At 42.9% G+C, this 12,231-nt stretch overlaps 1 protein-coding gene across 3 annotated transcripts in view; it reads left to right on the top strand.

Moving 5' to 3' along the window:
• Positions 1-211: 211 nt before the first annotated feature.
• The window catches only part of LOC143281283 (FMRFamide-activated amiloride-sensitive sodium channel-like), a 158,862-nt gene continuing 146,842 nt past the window's right edge, over positions 212-12,231 (top strand). For all 3 annotated transcript variants that reach the window (XM_076586416.1, XM_076586415.1, XM_076586414.1), the window contains exon 1: positions 212-410. The gene's annotated coding sequence lies outside the window, so the exon portion shown is untranslated. The remainder of the gene's footprint in view (positions 411-12,231) is intronic.

Raw genomic sequence — 12,231 nt, 5'->3', positions numbered from 1 at the left:
TGTGTGTGTGTGATGTGTGTGATGTGTGTGTGTGTGTGTGTGTGTGTGTGCCGCGAGTGCCAGTGAAAGTGTTTGACAGCAGTAAACGAGGAGTTGGGGGGGGAGGGGAGATCCTCACGAGGCACCAGAGACGGTAGGCTGGTTGGTGCAGCCCCCTTCCCAGTAGAGCTTTGAACAGTGCACGGGCTGCAGGTGTGTCAGTGGTCAGGTCATCAGTTGCCGACCTGTGCTAAACATTACCTCTCAGGTGGGTCTTGTCTCGTGACCTGTGAAAAGGTGTTTTTCATTTGCGGGTTGGGGTGTCGGTCTGTGGGGTCAACGTGGACCTGTTGCGGGGATCTACTGTTTGTTTGGTTTGTCCGAACGAGCTTGTGGTGTTGTTCCCTCGCTGAACTGGGACTGAGACTGAGGTAAGGACTAGAAAGAAAAAAAAAAAGAAGAAAAGAAGTCGAATGTATAGGAATATGAAAGTGTGAACTCAGGTGTGCAGGCACGCGCTCGGCGCGACACGCACACACACAGACACACGCACACGCACACACACACACGCACACACACAGACACACACACACACACACACAGACACACACACACACGCACACACACACACACACACACACGTTTCGCCTATAACGTGACTAAATTGGTGAGCCCGATTCGCCTTTTCCCAATGTACCCGGTTGCTATGTCTCTCTCTCTCTTTCTATCTGTCTCTGTCTCTCTCTCTCTCTCTCTCTCTCTCTCCGTGTGTGTGTGTTTGTGTGTTTGTGTGTGCGCGCGTGAGTGTGCATATAAGCTCGAGTGTTTGTGTTTAAAAAAGACTCGAACAAAAAAAGATCTGACTGTCATTAAGATAACCGTAAGGTATAATTAAATATATCTTTGTTCCCCTCGTACAGTGCTGAATTTGTCAGAATCCCGGAGATGTCCTGTTTTTCGTGATTGTAATGTAATGGTATCAATGGCAATGAAATACAAAAAAAGCAAAAAAAGAAAAAAAAAAGAAAGAAAAAAAAAGAGAATAACAAGATAGAAGTTGGGAATATGACCTTTAAACATTTTAAACGCAGAGGCGGATTATCTCTCCTTCTCTCTCTTCCTCCCTTCCCCCCTCGCCTCCCCCTCCCCCCCGCCCACATGCAACAGAGGCCGTGACAACAGAGAGAGAGAATGAATGACTGACTGACTGACTGAATGAATGGATCTATCTTTTTCCAACGGTGGAGATATATTAGCACATTGGCCGACGTTGGTCAAAGACACACACAAACATATACACTTATAAATGTTGTTGTGCTCAGTACATGTAATAATGCTCAATACAAGGATAACGCAGCGTCACAGAGAGAGAGACAGACAGACAGACAGACAGAGAGAGAGAGAGAGAGAGAATCACATGAGTCCTCACACAGTTTTCTATCTCTGTGCCTGATTAATTAAACGGCTTCTTCATTTGCCTTTGACGATGAAGAGGTAACGAGTTATCCCCCCCAAAAGGGGTGGAAGGATATTGACTCTGGAAACTCGAAGACATGCTTCTTCTTTTTTTTCTTCTTTAAAAAAAAACACACACACAAAAACAACAACTTTATTTGAATGGCTGGTGGAAAACATGAAGGTGACTGAAACAGATTTCAAACGACACGATCATTCAAGAAATCTGGACGTTGTGATAACGTTATTCTGCTCCTTTCTGCTCCTTTTTTTTTTTTTTTTTTTTTTTAAATTTATATTTATTTATTTTACATTCATTTGCGTATTTATCATCATTGTTGTCTTTTTGTTTATTTGCTTATTTATCTATTTATTTATTTTATTTTCATTATTATTATTATTATTTATTTATTTATTTATTTTCTTTAAAAAATGTTTTTAATTATATTATTATTTATTTAATTTAATTTAATTAATTTTTTTTTTTTTTTAATTTTTTTAAAATTCTCTCAAGGCCTGACAAGGCTGCTGGTCAGGCATCTGCTTGGCAGATGTGGTGTAGCGTATATGGATTTGTCCGAACGCAGTGACGCCTCCTTGAGCTACTGAAACTGAAACTGAAACTGAAACTGCCCCTTTCGCGCGGGGTGCCGAGTTTTATCCCGAGTGTTCTTTTAGCGCGGCAGTCCAGGGACATCAGAGGCTGTGGTAAAGATCTAGACTGACAGGTGTAGTGGGCAAACGAATTGATCTTCGGTGGAATTCCTAACACCTGAAACATGATGTCAGTCTGTCGGGGAGAGAAAGGGAAGGATGAGGACCCAAGGAAGAGAGAGAGAGAAAGAAAAAGAAGAACGAACGAACGAAGAAAAGAAAAGAAAACAAACAAACAAAAACCACACCCGGGAATGATATAGATATAGCAATCTGACAGGTAATGTTTGAAGCTGCAAAACATGTAGAGCTTGCTCTCTCTCTCTCTCTCTCTCTCTCTCTCTCTCTCTCTCTCTCTCCTCGTGTAAATAATAATATATCTGTCAACTGTGAGCCCCCATTGAAAGGGGCTGTGGCCTATTCAATAAACTCGTGTCAGTGTCAGTGTCAGTGGCTCTCTCTCTCTCTCAGAGATATCATATGCACGCAGAGATATCACACACACACACACACACACACACACACACACACACACACACACACAGAGAGAGAGAGAGAGAGAGAGAGAGACAAGACAAGACAAATTCTTTATTATCGAGGGTAGTAGATAAACAAGTAACATGCAGCCCTTGCCTTAAAAGAGGGAATAAAGAGAGAGAGAGAGAGAGAGGACAAGACAAGACAAGACAAAATCTTTATCATCGAGGGTAATAGATAAACAAGTAACATGCTTTTTTTTTTTTTTTTTTTTTTTTTACATCCAACCCTCGCCTTAAAGAGGCAATAAAGCGAGAAAGAGAGAGACAGACAGAGAGACAGAGACAGAGAGAGTGAATTACGAGTCCGCAGACAGTTTCTAGCTGTGTACCTGTTTAATCAAACGGCATCAACCTGTCCATTCCACGGACAGCGCTGTCATCACTGCGCTTGGGAGACACCGTGGAGAGATGATGGCAAAGTCTGGTGACGTTGATGTCGATGCCAAGGACCAGGCAGATGCTGTTTTTCCGGTGCCAAGAGTGGGCAGTGAAGTGTGTGTGTGTGTGTGTGTGTGTGTGTGTGTGTGTGCGTGTGTGTGCGTGTGTGCGCGTGTTTGTGTGTGTGTGTGCGTGTGCGTGTGTGTGCGTGTGTGCGCGCGCGTGTGTGTGTGTGTGCTGACAACAGTGCAATGGTGCCTGCTCATAATTTTATCAAACTAACAAGATTCACGTGCTCAATATATTCTCTCTCTCTCTCTCTCTCTCTCTCTCTCTCTCTCTCTCTCTCTCTCTCTCTCTCTCTCATGCTTATTAGTGGCATCTAACGATGAAAATATTATACGTAGTTTAATATATATATATATATCTTTATAAAGCACTGCAATTAAGAGAGACAAAGACACGTTTTTCTTAGATTCACTTATGGGGGGGGGGGGGGGGGTGCGGTGTGGGTAAAGTCTAATCATGAGTTTTGCCTGCTCTAACAAGGTGTCATCTTTCGCAACGGGAAGGTATAAATGCCAGCGTAAAATACTCCGGGCGTGACACAATTTTTATTCATTTATTTATTCATTTAAAGGAATAATCTTGAGAAGAGGTTCTTCACATCATCAGTAATGTACAGAAAGAAGTCTTTGAGCAGGTAAAACTGCAAAAGGGGAATTGGATTGGAGAGCGAGGGAAGGAAAACCGGCTTGTGTGTGTGTGTGTGTGTGTGTGTGTGTGTGTGTGTGTGTGTGTGTGTGGATGCGTGCGTGGATGCGTGCGTGCACAGGACTGAACCAGTTGGAGGGTTATCTTATAAAACTTGTAGGCGACACACTGGCCTGGTTTTCTCTGTCTGTCTGTCTGTCTGTCTGTCTCCCTCTCTCTCTCTGTCATGTGCATGTTTATGCAGTTGAGAGTATCTGAATGCCATGTTTGCATTTCTTCAGCCTTTTGTAATTTTTGTGAGCATTTTGATATTATTTTCTCTTTGCCCTGAGGGCTGGATAAAGTAAAGAAGCATAGATAAGCTCATTCCACTTCCTCCATTTCGTCCGTTCGTTCATTCGTTCGCCCGTTCTCTCTCTGTGTCTGTCTGTCTCTCTGTCTCTCTTTCTCTCTCTCTCTCTCTCTCTCTCTCTCTCTCTCTCTCTCTTCTTTTTACCATGCTTATGCCTTTTATCTAGTATTGCATTCGCATACTATGACTTTAAGTAGTGCATGCAATGACATATATATAATGTAGTATTGTGTAGTGTAGATAGTGTAGTGTAGTGTAGACCCTGTTTCAAGGCAGGGACTGGATGAAAAAAAAAAAGCGCGCCAGTGCTTATCTGTTATTCTCGGTAATAAAGAATTTGTCTTGTCTTGTCTTCCCTCTCTCTTTCTCTCTCACACACACACACGCGCGCGCACACACACACACACACACACACACGCACACGCACACGCACACACACACACACGTGCGTTGCGCACGACTGAACAACTGACACGGGAACAGACACACACTGTTGCAGTAAAGCCACCCACCCAGCCCTTCTTCCCTGACCTGTGTAAGTTGGTAAGACAGAAAATACTTGGCGTTAATGTGTTCGTGATTAGCATCGTTCCCGACTGACAAACAGAACACGTCTTGCTCTGGCGAGAGAAGTCATTGACTGCATCATCACAGAAGAAGGAGAAGGAGGGGGAGGGGGAGGAGGAGGAGCAGAAGAAGAAGAAGAAGAAGAAGAAGAAGCCACCCACTTCAAGAGTTGATTGCCCTTCCACACGATAAACGGTAGTCTCATGTACCCACTCGCAGTTCTCTTTACAACTGGATGGGCTTTAACTCACTCAGTACGGCCAGTAATCTCTTCTCCTCTACACAGACCCCTCGGATGTCCAGTGGATGTCTGAATGACCCAACCTTTAGCTTCCGTCGTCAGAATTGCGGTATTCTTTGTCAACATTCACGTCTTCAGTATAAGAGCCTTGCGCTTGCAATATTTTGATGATGGTAATTGGGGTGAAACGCTGTGAACGTCGTCTCTTTCGCCGTTCGTAAGGAAAGAGTTAAGAGAGAGACGCACACAAGAAAGCGTTCTTTGAATCGGGTCAGTCCATTCACAGCAAAGGCGCGAACGACATGGGTAAAAACAACAACAACAACTGTGCACGGTACCACAGATGTATAGAAAAACGGTTGTCGTCATTATTATTATTATTATTATTATTATTATTGTTGTTGTTGTTGTTGTTGTTGTCGTTATCATATTTAAAAAACAACAACAAAATGGACAAACTGATACAAGTTCCCAACACAGAGAAAGTACCGAGAGAGATAGAGAGAGAAAAAAAACACACGAACGAACGAACGAACGATTCTTTTTTATTGAGTGAAAAAAGGAATAAGCACAAATGGCTTGTTTTCATCCTGCCCTCATGAAAAGGGAAAACATAGCAAATACTCCATACAAAAGCATGACACTGCATGAATAAATTCCAATTCTGTTCCACGAAAAAGACGAACAACATAAGTACATGCACAGTTAATACTTAGAACAGAAACAAGAGAAGAAGGAAGAGGAAGAGACAAGGAGAGAGACAGACAGACAGACAGACAGAAGGAAAGACAGACAAGAGAGACATACAGAGAGAGAGAGAGAGAGGGGGGGGGGGGTTAGGGGGGAGAGTGGAGAGAGTGAGAGACACAGACAGATAGACACAGAGACAGACAGGCAGACACACAGAGAGAGTGGGAAAGGTTAAGACGTATATGCAAATTCTTTCATGAGTTCTGAATGGTACATTTTTTTTAAAATAATACATTAAGACTAGTTTGGACATTGAGAATGGCTGATATGTTATTCCACAATAAACCGCCTGGGTATGACAGACTAGATTTAAACAGAGAGAGACAGAGAGAATAATATCCATAGACGAAGTTAGTCTCTCCATGCAGATAAATGTGATTTCCCGTCATGTCATTTTTGACTCACTTGTGTAAACAACGTGAGTCTATGTTTTAACCCGGTGTTCGGTTGTCTGTGTGTGTGTGTGTCCGTGGTAAACTTTAACATTGACATATTCTCTGCAAATACTTTGTCAGTTGACACCAAATTAGGCATAGAAAAAGGAAAAATTCAGTTCTTTCCAGTCATCTTGTTTAAAACAAAATTGCACCTCTGGGATGGGCACAAAAACATAAAAAATGAAGCCTAATTATATGCAAACTGCATTTACTGTTATATTTATATTTTTTTGCATTCTCTAAACTTGGCACTTTGATCTGATATTCTGACCCACCAACAAGAGCAGTCATTATTATCATTTTTTGTTCAAACAGGAACTTCTTTTTTCTAAGCATGGAAGTTTTATTTATTTTTGCAAATGTTTTTTGGTGCAGATAGTAAAAAAAGGGAAATTACTCTGTAATTAATGCTAGGGGACTTAATTTATCACAAGTGAGTCTTGAAGGCCTTGCCTCTCTTGTTTTTCTATTGCTTGCAAGACCGCTTTTCTGTCTCGTCAATATTGTGCGCTGCAATCTGACGGGGTGCAGTATTCGTGTGCTCATCTCTGTTTTTGGTGCCTTTCTTTCTTTCTGGACTTTTACGTCTCAGTTTCACAGTGTAGTGATCTAAGACGGGTCGTATGATTTGTATCCTATCATGCGTTAAAACGTTCTATGATACGGATCGTATTATAACGTTAGTATGATATAATTACTGGGCGTGTGTATATGTGTGTATATATGTGTGTGTGTGTGTGTGTGTGTGTGTGTGTGTGTGTGTGTGTGTGTACATACATACATACATAACATTATACATATATATATATATATATATATATATGTGTGTGTGTGTGTGTGTGTGTGTGTGTGTGTGTGTGTGTGTGTGTGTGTGTGAGAGAGAGAGAGAGAGAGAGAGAGAGAGAGAGATTTGAAACGGAGAAATATGTTTTGTGTGGAATATATATATATATATATATATATATATGTGTGTGTGTGTGTGTGTGTGTGTGTGTGTGTGTGTGTGCGTGCGTGTGTGTATTTATCCGCCGCCAGTTTACTTATGTTTTCAACCGAACAGAACATATACTTCTTGTGCCCGTGTGCGCGCGTGTATGTGTGTGCGTGTTTGTGTGTGGAGTGGAGAGAGAGAGAGAGAGAGAGAGAGAGAGAGAGAAGATGAGAGGATGTTGTACACACTGCTTATCTTGGAACGTCAAAACCTCATTTTCTTGATGGGGGGAAAATATTTCATTCTTATCTGCAATAAATCGAGAAGTGCGGTTGCTGTTCGAAAGCCTGAATCTGCGCAATGTCTATCCGTCCGTCCGTCCGTCAGTCTGTCTGTCTGTCTGTCTGTCTGCCTGTCATTTTCACCGTCGTCTTCATTTTGTTCTTCTCCTTCTCCTCCATCTGTACTTTCCTCCTCCTCCTCCTCCTCCTCCTCCTCCTCCCCTTCCTCCTCCTCCTCCTATGGATTATTCGCATGGTTTCAGACCGAACGCATTTATCTCCTTGTCTTTCCTGGCACTGGCCTTGGCGCTCGTTCATCATTGGAACGGCGGAAGCCTTGACTCCCGACAGTTACAGCGCAGTTCAGTACCCTGCATCCACGTTTTATGTTCTGTAATCTATAATGCCATCCTTCCCCCCCTTCCCCCCCCCCCTCCTTACCTCCCCAACCCTCCCATTCAAACTGACTAAACAAGACTAATTCAATGAAGAGACAGGACAGTGCCCTCTCGGATTAGTATTAAAACGGACAGCTACTAGCTAGCAACTGCTGAACAATTCAGTTAGCTTGATCCACTTTTATATGAATTTGGGGTTGTTTTTGTGTGTGTGTTTTTAACTTATTTTTTCTTTTGTGTGTGTGTGTGTGTGTGTGTGTGTGTGTGTGTGTGTGTGTGTGTGTGTGTGTGTTGTTGTTGTTGTTGTTGTTGTTGTTGTTATCTTCGCGTCAAATTGACGAAATAGTCTGACAGAATAGAGATTATTCTCTTAAATGCCCGTCTCTTGATAAACTCTCTCCCTCCCCCCCCCCCTTCTCTTTGTCTGTCTGTCTGTCTGTCTGTCTCTTTTTCTGAGTGTCTTTCTCGCTCTCTCTCTCACTCACTTTGTTCTCTCCGTCTGATACCATTCTGATTGAAAAGACGTGAAATCGACGAAGAACAACAAAACCACACACACGCACAGACACACACACACACAGACACACAGAAACACACACACACACACACACACACACACAACAGACACACACACACACACACACACACACACACACACACACACACACACACAACAGACACACACACACACACACACACACACACACACACACACACACACACACACACACACACACACACACACACACACGCGTCCGCACACGTACAAATACACACACACACATATACAAACACACGCACGCACGCACACACGCACACATGCACACACGCACGCACACATGCACACACGCACGCACACGCAAATACACACACACACACACGCACACACACACACACACACACGCACACACACACACGCAAATACACACACACACACACACGCACACACACACACGCAAATACACACACACGCAAATACACACACACACACACACACACACACACACACACACACACACACACACACACACACACACACACACACACACACACACACACACACAGAGGCAGAGTGGACGTGTCAGCATTTGTGATGCATCGTTCCCAACGGATAAAGACAGAAACCATCTGGTAAATGAGGGTAGCAGTCTGCGCTGCAGAAGAAAAAACGAAAAAAAACAACAACCAAACCCAAAAGCCATCAACTTATATTGTGGATTGCTTTTTCCATACAGCGAGCACCTGTCGTCTAATAATAGTAATAATAAAATGTAGGCTTATATTGCGCAGTACCCCCATCTCTGTCAATAACGTGACGAACATTCACCAGTCCATCATGACAGCCTCTTTGCAATGGCCGTCAGTTAATCTTTTTCCGCATTCTGCTCTATCCGCTCTATCTTTCTGTCAGTCTGTTTGTCTGTCTCGCCTCCCATCAGCACGCTCAAAGCAGCCCTCAAACAGTTTGTATTGGCAGCTAATTGCTCTGTGTGGTATGCTTCACAATAAAATATACAAATCTAAGACTAAGTGTCGTAAAATATGTACAAAGTCAACACAGTTACACTCGACATTGGCTAAAATATACATATGTAGGACTAAGTGACATATATATAAAAAAAAAATTAAAATGTAAATCGACACAGGCGCCATCACAGTAAAATCACACAGGTGCAAATCACAGCAAAACAAAGCACATCACATTCACCATTGTCAAACATAAACACCAGGGAACCAGGTATCAACGAAAAACACACCGAAATCATCACAGATGCACACAGATCAACACAAAGAGCACATCCAGCAACAAAAATCACAGCAAGCATATGCAGATTGAATACTTTCAGTGTGAGAAGTACAGATGGAAAAGTTGTGTTTTGAGTGCTGTCTTGAATGCGGGTGTTGGGGTGTAACGGAGGTGTGAGGGCAGTGAATTCCATTGTTTAGGTGCAACTTCTTCTTCTGCGTTCACTCGTATGCACACGAGTGGGCTTTTACGTGTATGACCGTTTTTACCCCGCCATGTAGGCAGCCATACTCCATTTTCGGGGGTGTGCATGCTGGGTATGTTCTTGTTTCCATAACCCACCGAACGCTGACATGGATTACAGGATCTTTAACGTGCGTATTTGATCTTCTGCTTGCATATATACACGAAGGGGGTTCAGGCACTAGCAGGTCTGCACATATGTTGACCTGGGAGATCGTAAAAATCTCCACCCTTTACCCACCAGGCGCCGTCACCGTGATTCGAACCCGGGACCCTCAGATTGACAGTCCAACGCTTTAACCACTCGGCTGTTGCGCCCGTCAGTTTAGGTGCAACAAAAGAAAAGGAACGTTCACCGTCTCCCTGGAAACACTACTGTATTGTATTAACAAACTGGACAGGTTTAGACACGGGCGCAATCACTGGAGCAGATTCTTGGACAGCACAGGCGCCAGAACACTAGGAAGCAGAAATGATTGTGTAACAACAACAAGAGGAATAATAATAATAATGATAATAATAATGATGATGATAGTAGTAGTAGTAGTAGTAGAAGTAGTAGTAGAAGTAGTAAGCAGAAATGATTGTGTAACAACAGGAATAATAATAATAATGATAACAATGATGATGATGGTAGTAGTAGTAGTAGTAGTAGTAGTAGTAGTAGTAATGATGATGATAATGATGATGATGATAGTGGTGGTGGTAGTAGTAGTAGTAGTAGTAGTAATGGTGATGATGGTGGCCACAATAACAACAACAACAACAACAAAAAACAACAAACAAAAAACAGCACACGATGGTGCTCCTCCATAGTAGTCGTGAACATGGTAGATATCTAATGCTGGGTCACAAATGCCCAGAAACATTTCACAATATTTTGGTTGGTTTGGTTTGACTTTGATCAAGGCGTTCAATCAATACGTTGGAATGTGCTTGTGGGGGGGGGGGGGGGGGGGGGGGGGGGGGGCGAGGGGTGCAGTGTAGTGTGTGTGTGTGTGTGTGTGTGTGTGTGTGCGTGCGTGCGTGCGTGTCTGTATGTTTATATTCATTGGCTTATTTGTTTATTTATTCATTATCATTATTGTCTCTTTCTTATGTTTGTTTATTTCTTTTTCTTTTCTTGCATTTTATTCTGTCTTGTTATCTACCTGCTTATCTTGTTTTATGTTATCCGTTTTTTTATTTATCTATTTGTTATGAATTAATTTGTTAATTGATTAGTTTATTCATTTGTTTATTTACTTATCCATTAATTTAATGATGTATCCATTTACTTGTTTACGCACATTTTTTTCCCCTCAAGGCCTGACTAAGCGCGTTCAGTTACGCTGCTGGTCAGGCATCTGTTTAGCAGATGTGGTGTAGCGTATATGGATTTGTCCGAACGTAGTGAAGCCTCATTGAGCTACTGAATTGAACTTACTCTAGGCGTAAAAATGAAAGCATCAATTGGGAACGTAGAAAGCATTCCGTGTACAGATTGTTCAATAGACAATTATCTAGAATACTATTTCGATCGCATCGAACGTCGATGTCTTCATTCGATTCCGGCTAAGCATATCTGACATAAAAAAAACAAATCCGCGACTGAGCCATTATTGTCGTCAGGAGGGGGAAGCTTAGTAGGTGGTGTCCTAAGTACGTTAAATCAGAACAGGCGCTACTGAACACCACCCGAAGTGACTCAGCAGCAGTGCAGGGTCTCCTCTGGTGAGTGGCCTCCTGGCGTCCTGACATGAATAGTTCCCTTCTGTTCTGTTGTTTCTCGACGATGTGAATATATTCGTCCGTAAACTATCGTTCGTTACTGGGCTGTGTCGGAAGGAATGATTAGCTGATGGGAAGGTGAGTGCGGTACATTAAAGAATGGAAACAAAAACTATCTCTCTCTCTCTCTCATATATATATATATATATATATATATATATGTGTGTGTGTGTGTGTGTGTGTGTGTGTGTGTGTGTGTGTGTGAAAGATATATAATTATGGATACATATATAGATAGATAGATAGATAGATACCAGTCTAAGGTCCTCGTTGTATGTTGCAGAAGCTATCTGCCACACCCCACATGTGTGTATGAATGTGTACGCATTCACGCGTGCTCGCTCGCTCGTTCGTTCGTTCCACCGTGTGTGTGTGTGCGTGTGTGTGTGTGACTGACAGTCGGCGTGCATGTCAGATAAGAAAGATAACGATAGGATCTTCTCAGATAATAATCTGTTCCACATGATCCCCCCCCCCCCCCCCCCCCCACACACACACACACTGACTTAGAGAAAGCAGAGGAGGGCTGTTGTTATAAAGTTATGACCTTGCAAGACATGTGGAAGTAAAACGCAGACACCCCTCCTCTCCCCCCCTCCCTCTCTCTTCCACCCCCTCTCCCCCGCCAACCCCCCCCCCCCCCCCCCCCCACCCTCCTACTCATGACACTGACGGCCCTTCAGTTTTATCACCGTTAGTGAACCTGGACCACCAGCATAGATGGCTTACAACAACTACACCTGCAGAAGTCTACCTTGCAAACTGTTTGTTTTGTTTTCTGGTTTGTGAGGTAAA

Source organism: Babylonia areolata, chromosome 4 (genome assembly GCF_041734735.1).
Source record: "Babylonia areolata isolate BAREFJ2019XMU chromosome 4, ASM4173473v1, whole genome shotgun sequence".
NCBI classification, from domain to species: domain Eukaryota; kingdom Metazoa; phylum Mollusca; class Gastropoda; order Neogastropoda; family Buccinidae; genus Babylonia; species Babylonia areolata.
Note: the sequence above shows the minus strand (reverse complement) of the source record. Positions and strands in the feature narration are given on the sequence as shown.